Source organism: Lampris incognitus, chromosome 4 (assembly GCF_029633865.1).
Source record: "Lampris incognitus isolate fLamInc1 chromosome 4, fLamInc1.hap2, whole genome shotgun sequence".
Taxonomy (NCBI): Eukaryota; Metazoa; Chordata; class Actinopteri; order Lampriformes; family Lampridae; genus Lampris; species Lampris incognitus.
In genome coordinates this window covers 31,255,100-31,273,298 of record NC_079214.1, presented here as the reverse complement: position 1 = coordinate 31,273,298, position 18,199 = coordinate 31,255,100, and the positions used below count along the sequence as shown (strand labels likewise).

Genomic DNA, 18,199 nt, shown 5'->3' with positions numbered 1-18,199 from the left:
GCTGCCTAGTGCTTGTGCTTCTTTCTTTGAATGATCCACTCAGCTCTCACAATTTAAATGTTAATTAAACAGTAGTTCCACTGTCAACATTACATTACACACACACACACACACACACACACACACACACACACACACACACACACACACACACACACCCACACACAGCTCCTGCTGCTTAAATGGTAATTAAAGAGCCTTCCAGTGTCAACATCTGGGCATACTTATAAAAGACAACGTTAACACACACATGCTTTCTCTCTCATTCGCACACACAGACATGCACACATGCATGCAAACTTCTTGCAAGCATTTCACACACATTCTCTCTGTCACTCCCTCTTGCTCTTTGTCCTTAAGTTGCCAGCACTAACACACATGGGCAGGTGCATACAAGCAGCTTGCAAACACACTCAGACTCGGATCATCAAGACATTTGCCACAACTGTTATGGGTATTCATGTACAGGCTGACACACACACACACACACACACACACACACACACACACACACACACACACACACACACACACACACACACACACACACACACACACACACACACACACACACACACACACACACAGGTTGAAGGCTGTTCCACTGGTGCATATTAGAGAGGATTACCACAGTGACACATCTTCATTAATCATGGAATGAGACAGAAGGATACGCACGTACACACTCACACTCACATTAACTTGAGGTGTGAGCCAGGTGCCTGGCAGCTCTCGGACCCCCATGGAGGACCCAGCTTCTCCTTGTCTTTTTAACTCTCCTCCCCCTTTTCTCTCTTCATCTCTCCCTCCTTCTGACCTCCATCCCCAACCCATCTTTCCCCATTTCTCATTTTGTCTCTCCTCCATCTTTCTAGCCATCTCCTCTTCTGCCTCCCTCCATTTTGCTTATCATTGCCTTCAACTTGTCTTCACTGCCCCAACTGGCTTCAGAAGGCCGCTGGAAGTTAGCAAACGTGTCTGGGACTCAGACGTGGTAACAACTTTTCATCAGTGGTTCACTGGAATTGCACCCAAAATTCGAAACGGTCAGCCTCTCCTCTCTGCAAATTTTTTAATGTCACAAAAATCACCAATGGAAAATAGAAATATACTACATTCAGAGGACAGTACTACCTTGTCACCGTACTAGCACACCAGTCATTGGGCGATGGGTTTATGGTCCCAGTACAGTTTTTACTCCACAATCCATTCTCATGTCAAATGTTGATTGTTGTTAGAGCGACTGTTTTATGGCATTCCCTGACTATTGGAGAATAGTGAATAGTGGAAAGGACTAGTGGAGGAGTCGAATGGAGAGAGACTAGAACCCATAGGATTATTCCTGCCGTTCATGGTAACGTGTGGTTATGAAATGAAATAACATTATTAAAACTTTGTCAACCATCTAGGTGTACTGGAGGAAAAAAACCAAAGGAGGTTATAGGACATTTTCTATCCATATTTTTTGATTCGGAAGTATTCTCCTTTACTAAACACTGCTCATGCTTCCCTCGCTTGGCTTCCCGAATCTTTCCCATCACTTTCTACCTACCGTCAACCACCATGCCCGCTGTCACACAGAGCCATGTCTGGGAATTTTATGTGTTTGAAGGCAGTGTGCCTTGCTAGATGTCAAGATGATGTGTCCAAACTCATGCACATATATGCAGGGAGAATGGCATTTTGTGTGTGTGTGTGTGTGTGTGTGTGTGTGTGTGTGTGTGTGTGCATGTGTGTGCATGCATGTGTATTTGTGTTGCTGTCAGAGGCCCCAGCTGCCCTGTTGTGTGTGTGTGTGTGTGTGTGTGTGTGTGTGTGTGTGTGTGTGTGTGTGTGTGTGTGTGTGTGTGTGTGTGTGTGTGTGTGTGTGTGTGTGTGAAGCCATATGTTGACATCACAATGGGAGGCAGATGGAACTTGGCCAGTTACCATCTCTCTCCATGGTACCTCATATACACTATTACACGCACATACATACACACACACTGTTTATGTAAATGTGAAGAAAGGTGTGTGTGTGTGTGTGTGTGTGATTGGGGGTGGAGCCTGCAGCATATGGGGAAGAATGGTTTGTGTGTGTGTGTGTGTGTGTGTGTGTGTGTGAATACGCGAGTCGGAGGTACTCTGATTTGTGGTTATTTCCATGTCATTGTCATAAGTGGGAAACAAATTGAAAATAAAGTTATGATGTGAAAGGCATGGGTTTAAATTCTTATATAGAAATTAATTTCATCAAATAGTCACTAATTCCTGCATCCCCTCTCACACACCCTTTTTTCACTCTTCTTTTCCCCTTGATATGCAGACATTGTTCATACTCACTTCCCTCCACTGAGAGAGTGTGTATCTGGTTCCATGGCTCCATAGAAGAGCTTTTCATGAATTAAGAGTCCCGTTTTTTGTGTGCGCTACACCAAGCCAATCATTTGGTTGAGTTATCAATGTCCGATGTGCTGCTGTCATACACTTTCGTTGTCATTGCAAAAATAGATGTTCCTTTGACTTTTTACAGCTGTTTTTGGATTTGTATTTGTTTTTGGGAATTTACATTTTTGTGTATCTCGATATATTGTGTAAATGTGTGTCTGTGTGTGTATGTGTGTGTGTATATTTATATATGTTTGCTTATTTAAGTTTTTGTGCATCTCGTGGTGTTTGTGTGTGTGTGTGTGTGTGTGTGTGTGTGTGTGTTGATCCGTCTGTCTGTTTGCCTGTATATCCTGCTGGTCGTCCAGGGGCCCATAAAGATAAAGCAGATGCCGGCAGATCCCCTGTTTAAAGATTAACGCCATCTCTCCCCATACTGTTAACACTCACCGGGGACTGAACAACATTTAACACAACCCATTTACACCACACAACACATGGTAATGTGGCGTTGACAGAGGAAGAGAAAGGGAAGGCAGAGGCAGAGGCAGGAAGAGAGAACAGAAAATACAGACAAACAAGCGATGAGGCGATAAGAAGGAAAATGAGACAAACAAAGAAATAAGGCTCATTTCATGTCAAAATGGATTGAGAGCGAGAGATACGAGATAGCATGTGCATAGCATCCCATGTACAAAACTTACTCCCCTCCCATTTTTGCTGGTAAGTAATATACAACTTAAAACCTAAACACTAAATTTGCATACCACACCAGGAATCAGGAAGGCTTTATTTGTCATTTCACCTCATACTTGTGCACATGAAATGAAATAAAATGCCCACAGCAGTGCAACATACCGACAAAAAATACCGACAAAAATAAATAAATCACTGTCCAAGGGAACAAATGCCAGCCAAGATGACTGTTGGAACTGTCGGTCTGCATGGGCTAGCAGTTAGCCTAGCCTGCCCCAATTACCCATCATGTCAGATCGCCCTCCGTGTTTCCTCCTTGGGCACAGCTCCAGGCAGGGGCCGTGGTCCCTGTGGCAACTGGACGAAGCAGACCAAGCCCTCCCAGCCGATCCAGTGCCAGCTCTCCCAGCCAGACACCCTTGATACACCTTCCTGCACTCCACATGACAACACCACAGTCAACGCCAAGTGAGGCCGCCGCCAGACCGTTCTCAGTGTTATTGGAACTGCCGGTCTGCATGGGCTAGCAGTTAGCTTAGCCTGCCACACTTCTGTGTCCTGTCAGACTGCCCTTGGTGTTACCTTCTCAAGTGCAGCTCTGAGCAAGGCCGCGGTCCCTGGGCCCACCGCAGCAGACACAGCTCTCGCAGCCGATCCGGTGCCAGCTCTTCCAGCCAACAAAGGAAGACAGAAACTTAAACGTGGACAAAGACACTGCACCGGCGGTACTGGGTGAGGCCGTCGCAAATGTGAATTCGCCCCACCATCTTCCCACACTGGAAGCGGTGATAAGCATGCACATAAACATAGACAGGCCAAATTGTAGTTTTACCTAATCCATTTTTACCTAATCCAATGTTAGGCTGCCTGATTCTACAAAGCCCACTGGTATCCACAGCCGACTGAAACAAAAATAAATATTTATTGGTCATTCCATTTGACCCAGGGCCCGAACATAACAACTCAGACATTCTTTTCGTCAAGGCCCCTTTCCGCACCATCAGTCCCACTACTTTTACTCAGTATGGGTGGCTCCATTTGGGAATGAACACCCCCAAACTTGGCAAGTCTCTCTGTCAGTGCCATGGTTAGTCTACTGAACTGTTGATCAAGATTTGATCAGTTTCAGTGTGTTCTGTTTTCCCCCGCAGACAATTAAATAGGATACTGCTTTGTGCCACAATATACAGTAAATATGAAGTTGAATGAAAATGAATATTACACAGTTGTAATCCAATCTTAATCCGATAAAGTTTTCCTGGATTCATCTTGAAAAGAAACAACAACCTCATAGTCACCTTCAATCACCAAGACTAGCTTGCATGAATGCACTCAAATACATGTGAGCACATACGCACGGGCAGATATCCTGTTTTTCTCAGCTCATTCCCATCGCATTTGCAAAAGATCAAAGTGTCTTCTTCTGTTCCCCTCTTTCTCTCATACACTCTCTCTTCCTCTCCATTCCTGCTCCCTTAGAAAGCATAATTACCAGCACAGAACGATAACACCATTAATAACTGCACACACAGACAGAATGAGACAATTCCCAGAGTAAGACTCATTTCATGCTTTGACAATTCCTACAGGAATCATACTGCACAAAGAACCAGAGACCACTTCAGGATTTGTTAAATTCCTACCAAAAAGACAGTTCGCTCAGTTCAACTGACTCCTCTGTTCCTTTCTTTTCTTCTTTTCTTTTCACTTCTTTTCTGTTCTCTTCTTTTTTCATTCCGTACTTCCTGTCCTTCTGAAACAGCCCTTCCATACATATTCTGTAAATTTATTTATTTATTACGTCTGTTCATCCTTATTTCCCTCAGTCCATCCCTCCATCTCTATCTGTCCATTCATCGGTTTGTCCCTCTGTCCTTGCATCTGTCCCCCTATTTACTGACCAGTTTACAGCCGTAAATCCCCAAAGCCATTGTATCAGCTCACAATACCCCCATTCCTCCCCCATCTACATGTCTGTCCATCCATCCCCCTGCCTTCCTGCTCATCAGTTTGTCCCCCTGTCCTTCCAATCTATCTCTCTCCATCTTTATTTCTTTCTTTCTGTCTGTTCTATTGTTTGCCCTCTGTCCTTCCATTGATCCACCTATCCATCTGTCCATCTTCTAGTTTACAGGTTATAAATCTAAGGAACTGTTTTACCAGAGTGCTGTCCTCGTTGTCTCCGCACCAGCCCCATCCTGTGCACATGCGTGTAAGCGTATGTGATGGATGGGGGTATATAGAGTATGTGTTTGTGTGTATTTTTATACCTATATGTGCACTAGCTCATGTGTATATGTTTTTCCAATGTCTATGTTTTTGTGTGTATATGTGAGTGTAGGTGTGTGTCTGCGTGTCCCAGTCTGGGTCCACCAGACTCCCCCTGGTGCAAAGGACTTTATTTTGGGAATATTTCTATAAATCATTTTGTCATTTACACATGCAGCAGCATTCTGGACAGCGCTGATTTGGAGTGAGGGGGCATTTTATAAATAAACGTATACAGGGTGGGCCTATGATATGCACGGACACAAACACACACACACACACACACACACACACACACACACACACACACACACACACACACACACACACACACACTCACACACACACACATATACGCATGCATAAACACAAACATACACACATAAATGCATACTCATATAAAGACACACCCACACACATTCTGCCTCTCCACTATGACATGGCCATAACTCACCCCATGCTATCGGGTACTATGAAATATGACAGCCCCACAGTGCTATAGTTATGCGTATGCGCACAAGGGAGAGAGACAAAGAGAGAGAGAGAGCTAGAGACTATCTGTATGTGTGTGTGTGCATGCATGTGTGTACGTGCGAGTGTTTACGGCATGCAATGACAAGAGTGCACCCCAATGTCCTTGTCTGTCTCTCAGTAAACTTTTCATTGGGTCAGACATTAGCATAGCAGGCTAACTATAACCCACATGATGGATGGAGCCACTACCCTATCTGTGATGTGACCCATGCATGGGGCCTCAGTGGATAGAAAGGGCACTTCCTGGTGGATCATGCTAATGCCTTTGGTGCAGCTAAGATGGTTGCTATAGAATTTCAATAAAGTTGTCATGGAAATGAGAGTTGTCTCATCTGTGGAAAGATCATGATGCTGCTGTTGGGAATGAATGGAAAATAGATAGATAGATAGATAGATAGATAGATAGATAGATAGATAGATAGATAGATAGATAGATAGATAGATATTTAAAAATACAATACAAAAATACCCTTAAAGAATCCTAATTTAATGATTTGGTTTTGACTCAAAGTCAAATTTTACCTCTGCGCTTTCCATGATGATCATACAGCAAAATGGTAGGAATAAATAATGTTACATGTCCAGCATCCTCGTGACCCTGAGAGCAGGATAAGCGGTTTGGATAATGGATGGATGGATATATTAATAACGAGGGATGGGTATTGGCAAGGACCTCATGATACGATATGTATCACGATACATGGATCACGATACGGTTGTATCACTATACATTGTGATACGATACATAATGCGATACAAAGAAGGTTGAATCAGTTCATCTGGATACGTTTATTGACATACACTCAACTAAGTTTATCACTCAACTAAGTGACATCTTCAGTCTAAACTGACTGCAGGCATCCCCACCCCTTATAAACAACACAGTACAATACAGTTGCCTAACGGTCAATTGAAATCGGTCGGTGTGACCACTAACTAGAGTTTCAAAGGCCATGTGTACTATACACAGAGGATTGGGGAATAGTTGCAATCACAGCACTCTTAACATAGATGGCCTCTTTTTGACTCCCCATTCAAACCATCGTTCCTCCCTATCAAGGGTGTGCACATCCTCATCCCTGAAAGAGTGACCACTGGCCTGTGGATGGGTGTGGACTGTGGAGTCCTGGCCTGACGTGTTAGCTCTCCTGTGTTGTGCCATTCTTTTGGCCAGCATCTGTTTAGTTTTCCCAATGTGCAAGTCACTGCAATCCTCCTGGCACTTAACAGCATACACTTTATTGCTTTGTGCCAGGGGACCCAATCCTTGGGGTGGACCAACTTCTAGCGCAGCGTGTTTTGGGGTTTGAAAGCAACAGACACGGTGTTTTGGAAATACACGTTTCAGCTTTTCCGACACTCCTGCCACATACGGAATCACTTCTGGCAAAATCTGATTTTTATGAAAATATATTTTGATAAATATCAATTTATTTTTATTCCTTTTGACAAAATTGCATAATGAAGTTATTTGACTATTGAATGCAATTGACACTCAGATGCATACACAAAAAACAACAAAAAATGTTCTTATAGGCTGCGTTGCATACCAACATTGGGATCGCCAGTTTGAATCCCCATGTTACCTCCAGCTTGGTCGGGCATCCCTACTAGTGCTGGATTTACCTGTAGGCTTGGCAGGCGGAAGCCTAGGGTCTCAAAATCTAGGGGACCTCTGGCAAGGTGTATGATATTTTTGACAGTCATAGGCCTTTCTTACACATATTGTCATAACGCACTGTAGTCTCTAAACAACCCTTCAGTAATTTTCCTTGCATTCCACTTCAGAATAATACTGTCTTAAGCTGATAACTCGACACTAGCATTGATGTTTGTATTGATTTTGTCCTTCCAGGAAAGCAGTGAGTTAGATCAACTGAAAACACAGCTGTGCAAGTATCTGCAGAGGACGTTGCCATTTTCATCAGTTAGGTTAGTAATAAAACTACGCTGATTTATAGTGTCTTTGTTAACGATAGGAAAAAGCAAACTTGTTTTGTAAACGGTTTTTGGAAGCAGATTTGATTCAGATTTTGCAATATAATTGTCAATAAGGAACAATTCTTTAAGAAAAGTTGCCCAAATATTATACAGAAAAAAAGTTCTTTTTTTGTTTCTTCTTTACTGAAGTGGACCCCATTTTGTGAGAGTACCCCTTCATGTTTTCCTTTCTAAAAACGGTTGAAGATTAATTTTACTTTTTATTTTAAGATTCTAATCTGAGCATGAGTAAAAGATTTGAAAGTGGTGCTTGCAAGTTCAAGAGACTTGAAAATTATATGGTAAAGAAGTTAAGACCAATCACTGCTTTCTTGCATCAGCCACTGACAGAAGCAACAAATGCCAGCAGTGAAGCAGATACATTGATACTAACACAAGGAAATCAGTGTGGTGGAGCTATCCATCCAACTGCTAACATTCAAACAGAAGAAAACCTCCCAAAAACAGAAACAGTGAAGCAGGACGCGGAACAGCAAGCTTATTATGAGGAAGCAGCCATGATGCCGGCTCAAAATGAAAATATAAAATTAATTCAAGAGTCACTTACTGGACAGGGAGAGGCTAAAGAGCCACAAGAAAATAATGTGGACAGTCAGAATTTTCAGCTCACACCTGGTAAGATAGGCCAAGTCCAAGATATTCCGGACACAGATATATAGACGATGCCAAACATAGAGCTACAGTAACAGACGTTGGTTTGTGGACAGAAGTGTCACATGAGAAGAAAGTATCCTATTGGGTAGAGAGGGGCCCCTCTCAAGTTCAGCATCGTTGTGGACCATTTTCAAATTCCAAGCGAGTGTACAAAAAACAGTCCAGGTTTTGCACAAAAGCTCTTTTTTATTCAACAAAAGTCAATGGGGAAACATACAGCCATGAGTGGCTTGTGTATTCTTCCCCAAAAGGCCCGACTTATTGCTTTGTTTGTAAACTCTTTCCAAACCTTGCATCTTCTGCTACAGCTTTAGCATCTGAAGGGTTTGATGATTGGCAAAACTCCTATCTTTACCAAATTCATGAAAACTCAAGAGAAGCACAGGAATGCCATGTTGACCTACCTAACACGGAAGAGAGGACAAATGTTAACTTCAAAGCTAGAGGAACAAATAAAAGCAGAACAGCATTACTGGCAGCAAGTCATGGAGAGAATTATCACTGTAATATGCACTCTTGCAGAACGAGGTATATCATTCAGAGGAGACAATGAACAATTTGAACAAGTTGATCCATTTTTACTGGCTCATATCAATTGGTATGGAAATTCCGGATCAGGAAATCCCTCTTATTTGTCAAAAACTGTATGTGAGGAAATTATTCGACTCATGGCAAAAAAAGTTAAGGACGCAATGGTGGCTGATGTGAAAAAGGCTGGATATTTCAGCTTGTCAGTAGATTCCACCCCTGACATTTCACATACTGATCAGTTGACTTTAATTATCAGATATGTATCACCTGAAAGCAGTTTACCAAGTGAGAGATTTTTAACTTTCCTTGAGCTAAAAGACCCCACAGGAGAAAGCATGGCTCACTTAGTGTTTAACTGTCTCACTGCTGAGCTTGAAATTGACTTTAGAAAATGCAGAGGGCAGTCTTACGATAATGCTGCCAACATGGGTGGTGGGTGCAACGGTATGCAGCAAAAAAATCATCAAAAAAACAAATTTGTAAGATTTATTCCATGCGCTGGTCACTCTTTAAATTTGGTGGCCCGTTCGGCTGTTGATTGTTGCCTTGATGCAATGAACTGTTTTGGCATTATCAATTTAACTTATACCTTCTTATCATCCTCCACAAAGAGATGGGCAATTCCAAAATCATTTTTGCAACTGAGTCAACAGTGCCTAAATATTTGTCAGACACTAGGTGGGAGGCACATGCAAGAGCCACAAAATCTATTTTGGATAGTTACAGTGCTATCACTGATGCCCTCAGTCATTTGTACTCTGAAGAACTGGAATTTGTGTTTATGCTACATTTTTGGACCCGTGTGCTAGGTCATTTTCACAAGGTCAGCGAGGCCATTCAGAAATCAGAACTGTTATTGAGTACGTGTGCAAGTTTGTACAGTTCATTTCCGGATTTTTTAAGCAAAATTAGAGAAGATTTTGATGAGCTTGAGCAACAAGCAAAAGCCACCTTGCCAAATGTTAACTACAGAACTATCACAAGGAGACAAAGAGTAAGGAAACGACAAGGAAATGACAGAAGTGCACCTGGTCCTGATGCCTTAGATGAACTCTCTTTAAGAGATAAGTTTAGGATAAAATCCTTTATTCCTATACTAGATGCACTTGAAGCCAATTTAAGAAGATGGGCTACTATGTACAGTGATGTTGCACAAATGTTTTCCTTTCTTGCTAATCTGACAGCATCTAAGCAAGAAATTCAGCAAGGTGTTGGAACTGTTGATGGAAGCATACCCAGAAGATGTTCACCTGAAACTTACTGATGAACTTTTGCACTTTCACTTGTACGTGAGACAAAGCCATAGGCCTACAGAAGAGCACTCTCCATCTTATATAGACCTTTATCAAATTCTATACAAGCAAAATATTCAGATGGCCTTCCCTAATGTGGAAGCAATATTGCAGCTATTTCTTAGCTTAATGGCCACTAACTGCTCAGGAGAGAGGCCTTTTCCAAACTCAAGAGAATTAAATGAATTAAGGGCCACAAGTTGTCCGCACTGAGCATTCTGTGCATTTGAAAGTGACAAACTTAGACGAACAAATTTTGATGAACTTTTGTATGATTTTGTTTTGAGGAAGGCCAGAAAAAATTTTTTGGTTTTAGTGTATTTTAAGATTGTAGTTTTTTTATTTCTTAAAATGTATTTTAAAGCTGACTGTTTAATGACAACTTAAAGTAGGACCTAAAAGTGTCACATTGTCACTGTCAGGTAGTTATGATCATCTTATTAACATTTCCCAGGCAATACAATTTTAAGCTCAAGGTTTTTTTTTTAAGACTATAACAGTAAACTTACAATTTCACTTTCCTAAAAATTCCTTTTTATTCCACAAAATGTTTACAAAGTTTGGTTATGGCAACTGTGTCGGCTTTTCCAAGTTAAAAGCTGTGGGCTCTGAAGACATGGTCGGTTTCGACTCACTTCCAAAAAAACTTTGCCACTCGCCACTTCAAAAAATAATTGTGTTTATTTATTTCCAAACTTGTTTCTAAATTAACATGATAAAGAAACGAAATGAAAAGAAAAAAACACTTATAGCATGAAACAAACTTAAATAGCGGTCAGAAGATTTTTTGCAACTGCCGCTTCAGTCACCCGACATTTAGTGTCCAATCCCTCCCATCCCACATCACTTGTCCCAAATAACAAGCAGGGGCAGTGTGCAAAGGTGCGCACCAAGCTTCTATCCCACCAGAAATCAACGCAATCCATAACAAACAATAATATACAATATAAAGTAATAAACAAATCCATATATTAAACTTCCTTTGAATAAATTTGAAGGAATAAACAGAAGCGCAAAAGTATTTACCAAACGCAAAACTAACGGTTGCAACAGCGACAGTTTTTCACAGTAGTCATTTTAACATTCATGCATTTTTTTTTCAATCACTACAGTATTTAAAAATAACATGTCCTTTAGAGGAAGAATTGTGAATTGTGGAATTTTAAACAGCCATCATCATCCTCAGCTTTACTCAATTTTGTTTAAAACACTCCTCCATCTTCCTCTAGTCGTGAGGGTGGGGGATTGGGAGGGGCCTCACTAGTGGAATAGCCTAGGGCTTCCCTTCATCTAAATCCAACACTGGTCCCTACAGACAAAATTGGCCGTGTCTGCGGGTGGGAAGCCAGATGTGGGTATGTGTCCTGGTCGCTGCGCCTCCTCTGGTCAGTTGGGGCACCTATTTGGAGGGGAGGGGGGAACAGGGAATAGCGTGATCCTCCCACGTGCTACGTCCCTCTGGCGAAACTCCTCACTTTCAGGTGAAAAGAAGTGGCTGGCGACTCCACATGTATTGGAGGAGGCATGTGGTAGTCTGCAGCCCTCCCCAAATCAGCAGGGGGATGGAGCAGCGACCAGGACAGCCCGGAAGAAGGGGATAATTGGCTGGATACAGTTAGGGGGAAAATTAGAAAAAAAATAATATTCTTATGGGATTTTAATCAAGGAAAGGGGGCCACATGTCATTACATATTTAAAATTTTTAGCATATATTTCTCCATATTCAGTGGGTTTTGCATATTCATATGACATAACCGCATGAGAGAAAAACTTTCAATGTTATCAGAATACACCAGAGTGCTAATCTTTTCTTTAATTTACAGGGCTTTGTGTCACAGGCAACCTTGATTCAAGTACTGTTTTAGTTAGTTATCTTACATAAAATATGATTATGTTGTCTAAAAAATGTCTTGGGATCAAAACACTAAACATCCATTGGGTCATACTTACAGTGTAGACAGGAGTAAACAGAAAGCTCTGGCAACTATGAGTGTCATCTGCTGCCTTCAGATAATCCAAAAGCATCTGTTTTTTGTCATGACGTAAAGTCAGTGAAGTGCATTACACTAACAGAATGCAATCAATAGTAAAATCACAACTTCATCAATTATTACTGTGAGTAATGCTGATGAACACGTTGAAATGATATTTGATTATGTTGAATAGAATTGTTGTTGACACTTAGGTTATGCAGATGTGGTATTTTAAAACACCTAACTCATAGTCAGTGCCTGAACAACTCAGATTATGTTTCTTTAGTTTTCTAATTAATAGTTGTTTACAAATTTTATTGTGAAAGTAGTCTTACCTTGAAGTTCTTATTTTCTTAATGTTTGGCCAAAAGCTCATCAGTCAGAAATATACATTATCTTTACCCCCAAATTCTCAGATATCTTTACCTTTGCTCTTTTCACCCATCTGCCCCTATGTTCCTCCAACTGTTCCCCACCTCCAGACATATTTTCTATCGCCTACTGACTTCCTCCCCCCCGTATGGTTTTGACCAATCACGGTTGGCCATGTTGTTAAGGGATTAGTAATGGTCCAGTCAGATGGCCTCCCTCTGCCTCTATTGCCTCCTCTCACCAGGGAATCAGAAAAGACACACACACACACACACATTTATATATACAGCCGGAGAACCACTTAACGGCAGATGCCAAAATATTCACAATGGGAGTGATAGACATGCTGTGGGCTTAGTGCTATGACATGGTGGAGGCCTTATGAGTGTGTACACGCGTTTGTTTGTGTGTGTGTGTGTGTGTGTGTGTGTGTGTGTGTGTGTGTGTGTGTGTGTGTGTGTGTGTGTGTGTGTGTGTGTGTGTGTGTGTGTGTGTGTGTTTAGGTTTGCCAGTGGAAGTGTATTTGTGCATTTAATGTAAGCATGCTTAATTACAGTGTTTACTTGCATGTGTGTCTGTACAGTTGTTGTGGTATATGTGTGTCCAATTATATATTATGAGCTTACAAGTAGATGTCATTTTCATGCAAATACATATACACACATGATCACAATGTGAAAGCATGCACGTGCATTGTGTGTGTGTGTGTGTGTGTCTGTGTTCCCTATTCTAATGTAAGAGCCAGGTATTAAGAATGAGATTTGATAGCAGTATAGATGATGGGGGGATGAAAAACATGATGACAGCAGTTATTTCGGAGGAAATTGACATCTCGTCTCATCGCTGTAAGGAGGTTCATATTACACCTACCTCCTCAGCATGTTTGTGTCTGTCAGCACATATACAATGTACATGTGTGTGTCACATGTTTGTTCATGTCAACCATCACAATATAATACACCTATTACATCTATTTACCGTCCCACTTTATTGCTGTCACATTCAGACGTATTTACAGGTCCGCTTCACAGAAACAAGTAAACACCACATTGAATGCACAAACATCAAAATGTGAAGAACAAGAATCTTTAGACTTCTTTGTAAAAAGTATGCATTATATGAACAAGTAGAGTACACAGGAGGAGCTGTGAAAGTATGAATGCACACACGTTCTGAAATCAGTATGACATGTTGAAAGGAAATGCCTTGTATGTTAACACACTTACAATGGCCAAAAACATGTACTGTATCAATTTCTACATCTGTCGAAATGCATATACAGGCTGTGTAAAACACATCTGCATGACAATATAGTCGAAATGCATATACAGGCTGTGTAAAACACATCTGCATGACAATATAGTCAAACATTTATAAACATGTTAAAAGACCTTCAACTAATACACACTCACATATAAACGCAAACAGACACATGGAATAAGATGATGACAGAGTACATAATTACCCAGCTATCAATGGGGCCCTGCTACTTCCTTTCTCTGGACCGCTGGAGTGTGTCATTACGTTCTCCAAAGCCTCATCAGTCACATGCAAACTCTCACACACAACCACAAAATGGTGTTCCCACACACACACACACACACACACACACACACACACACACACACACACACATATATTATATGCATATCATGCAAAAAATGTACGAACATAAGAAAAACAACCAAGTTATCTAGCATAAACGGAAGTAGGCATGTGGACTAAGCTCTTTAGTTTGCTTTAGTAATTGGAGCATATAAAAAGGGGCTCTCTCACCAATCTTCGTGTGTATTTATATCCCATTTTCTTTCAATCCTGTTTTTGTAAACTTATTTAAGTTCATACTGGTTTTGTACATATTCATGTTCTCAGATGTGTGTTTTAAAGCTAGGCTATCTTGTGATCTTTGTAACATTTAAGCCTCTTTATCTCATCTTTCCTGTTCTCCACTCTACTACCTTACTCTTGCAGAGTTGCCTATGAAACAGTTAAATGACTATCAAGAAGGTTGAATCATTTTCATCTGGACAACGTTTATTGGCAGATACATTTCATCACTCATCTAAGTGACATCTTCAGTTTAAACTGACTGCCAGTATCCCCACCCTTATAAACAATATAGTTGCATAACGACCAAAACCAACGACCAGTTTCATATGCAAATACGGGCATATTTGCAGAGTTTCAATGGCCATGTGTACTATTCACAGAGGATTTGGGAATATTTGTAATCACAGCGTTTTAAGATGGCGACAGAAGTATTCTTAGCCCCCCCCCCCCCCAGTTCAGGGCTGGTCGTCCCCTCTTAACATAGATGGCCTCTTTGACTCCCCATTCAAACCATTGTTCCTCTCCATCAAGGATGTGCACATCCTCAACCTTGAAAGAGTGGCCACTGGCCTGTAGATGGTTGTAGACTGTGGAGTTCTGGCCTGGCGTGTTAGCTCTTCTGTGTTGTGCCATCGTCTTGGCCAGTGTCTGTTTGGCTTCCCTGATGTACAAGTCACGGCAATCCTCCTGGCACTTAACAGCGTACACTATATTGCTCTATTTGTGCCGAAGGACCTGATCTTTGGGGTGGACCAACTTCTGGCGCAGCATGTTTTGGGGTTTGAAAGCAACTGAGACACAGTGTTTTGACGATAAGCGTCTCAGCTTTTCCGACACTGCTGCCACATACGGAATCACCAATGGTTTATCCTTAGACAGCTGTTGTCCTTCTCCTCTCTTCGAATGGCTGGTGCACTGTTTAGGCATGTTCCTGGCTTTGACAAACGTTATCCCTGTTAGGATAACCACACTTAACCAAGGCCTGTTTAATGTGGGATTTCTCCCCCACCCCGGCCGCTGTGTCGGTGGGGACATTGGTAGTGTCCTGATGACTCCTAGTTTGTGCTCCAGTGGATGGTGAGAGTCAAACCTTAAGTACTGATCAGTGTGTGTTGGTTTGCGGTAAATATCAACAATAAAATTTCCCCCATCACCAACTGCAATTTCCCAGTCTAAGAAGGCTTCCCGTCATTTTCCACATCCTCCGTGGTGAACTTATCAGTAATTCAGCAATTCTGTCACTGCAAGGAGGCCCGTCTCTGTCGAGTGGCCCACCTTGAACCGAGACTGGTTGAGGTCCAGGAGATTGTTCTGGTGGAGGTACAAAGAAAGTTGGTTAAAGACCGCACATTTGAGAGTTTTGGATAGAAAGGGTAGAAGGGAATCCGGTCTGTAGTTTTTGACGTCAGAGGGGTTAAGTGATGGTTTCTTGAGAAGGGGGGTGACTCTAGCAGTCTTGAAGGCAGATGGAAAGCATCCTGCCTGAAGGGAGGTGTTGATGAGGTGAGTTAGAAAGGGAAGGAGTTCAGGTGCTATAGACTGAAGAAGAGGGGAGGGGACCGGGTCAAGGGAGCATGTGGTGGGGCGACTGGATATGATGAGGTTGAGGGCCTTGTCGGGGGAGAGGGGAGCGAGGTGGGATAGGGTGGGATGTGGAGAGGTGAGGGAGGGTGCAGAGGTTGGGCTAGTGCAAGGAGCGCTAACCGGGTGGTGAGAAAAGGAGGATCTGATGTCGTTTACCTTCTTGTCAAAGAAGTTAGCGAAGTCATCAGGGAGAAGGGAGGAGGAGGTTGAAGAAGTGTAGAGAAGGTTTCAAAGAGTTTCTTAGGATTAGAGGCAGAGGATTGGATTTTAGAGCAATAGAAGGCAGCTTTAGCAGCAGAAAGGGAGGAGGAGAAAGTGGAAAGAAGAGATTGGAAGTTGAGAAGGTCCTCTGGGAGTTTGCCTTTTCTCCATTTGCGCTCTGCCTCTCTTAGGCTCCGTCTGTCAGTATATACTGAGTTGGACAGCCAAGGGGCAGGTGAAGTTGGGCGTGCAGGCCTGGAGGTGAGAGGACAGAGATTGTCTAGAGAAGAGGAAAGAGTAGAGAGAAGAAGATCCGTAGCAGTGTCAGGGGATAGGAGAGAGAAAGATTCAGGTGTAGGGAGGATAGAGGTAACAGAGGAAAAAAGATCAGTGGCAGAGAGAGGAGTGTGGAGGTGTCTACGGGTGGAAACCATATGGGTAGGGGGATGGGGCTGAGGGAGTAGGACATGAAATAGTGGTCAGAGAGCTGGAGGGGAGTAACAGAGAGACTGGAAATAGGACAGTGTCTAGTAAAGATAAGGTCCAACTGGTTGCTGGCCTTGTGGGTAGGAGGAGAGGGTGAGAGGTGAAGTTTAAAGCAGGAGAGGAAAGAGAGAAGAGGATCTAGCTTGTCAGTGTGGATGTTGAAGTCACCGAGAAGGATACATGCAGAGTCATCATTAGGGAAGTGTGTCAAGCTCCTCCAGAAACTCACCAAGGGGGCCTGGTGGGAGGTACACAACCACAATGGTGAGTCTGACTGGATAAGAGACAGTAACAGTATGAAAATCAAAAGAGGGCAGAGAAAATTGTGGAATGGAAACAAGAGAGTATTTCCATTTCGGGGAGATTAGCAGGCCAGTACCACCACCCTGTCTTCCAGCTCTGGGAGTGTGAGAAAAAAAAAGGGTACACATCTGACTGCTGCGGGTGTGTGGTAGTGTTTTCTGGCATGATCCAGGTCTCAGTTAGAGCAAGAAAGTTGAGGGAGCAACGATGCATAGCCTGAGATAAACTCAGCTTTCGGCACCGCAGACTGGCAATTCCAGAGCCCTCCCATCACCACTTGCTCAACGTGAGTAGAGAGAATGGAATAGATGAGATTGGTAGCGTCACAGTGCCTAGGAGTGACCCAACATCTATGCCAGTCCCGGGAAGAGGAAAGAACAGGAATGCGAAGGAAACACATAGTCTATACTAGGTACTCAAAATACAGATGACTGACCGGATCTAAAAAGAGCAGTCCTTACTTGATGAAGTCTTGGCTTGGAAAAAGTCGCACTTGCCTTCGTTCAGCCTAGACCTGTTTGCCCTCGGCTTGTTTACCTGACGCTTCCAAGTAGCAGCAGTGATTTAAAGAACACAGATTGCTAATTGTCTCCACCCTGGCCACTTAGCACCCAGTTGGCCAAAGAGCTAAAATGAAAGTAGGCCTATTGCCCAGAAACTGGTCACTTATGTAAAACTCTATCAAACTTCACACAAAACTATTAAAACTGCAAACAGCAAGTTACCAAGGAATATATTTATAAGCTAAAAGGATAACTAAGTCAAAACAGCTAGGCAACAAGAAATATTTAAGGACACACTAGGTGAAAAACAGCTACAGCTAAAATAAGACAGCTACAGCTAGAATAAGATCCCACTAGTTCCCACTAGGAACCAGCCGCAGATCTATAGAGAAAAGGACTAATACTCAGGCAGCTGGAATAAGACTAATAGCAACTTGTTAAGCAAGAAAGATGATACTTACTCTATTCTAGATGAGCCAGGAATTCAGAATCACTCCAGAAGTTAAAATGCACACTGCGTGAGCAATGCTGACTTCGCCAAAAAATCCACCTCCCCCTGCTTCCTCCTTTCCTCTCCTGTAACCCCACCCTCCAAACCAGGTTC

The 18,199-nt window shown here is 42.4% G+C and overlaps 1 pseudogene; it reads right to left on the bottom strand.

Annotated features, from left to right (window-relative positions):
• LOC130112024 (zinc finger BED domain-containing protein 4-like) overlaps positions 1-18,199 on the bottom strand; it is a 40,030-nt pseudogene that overhangs the window by 12,756 nt on the left and 9,075 nt on the right.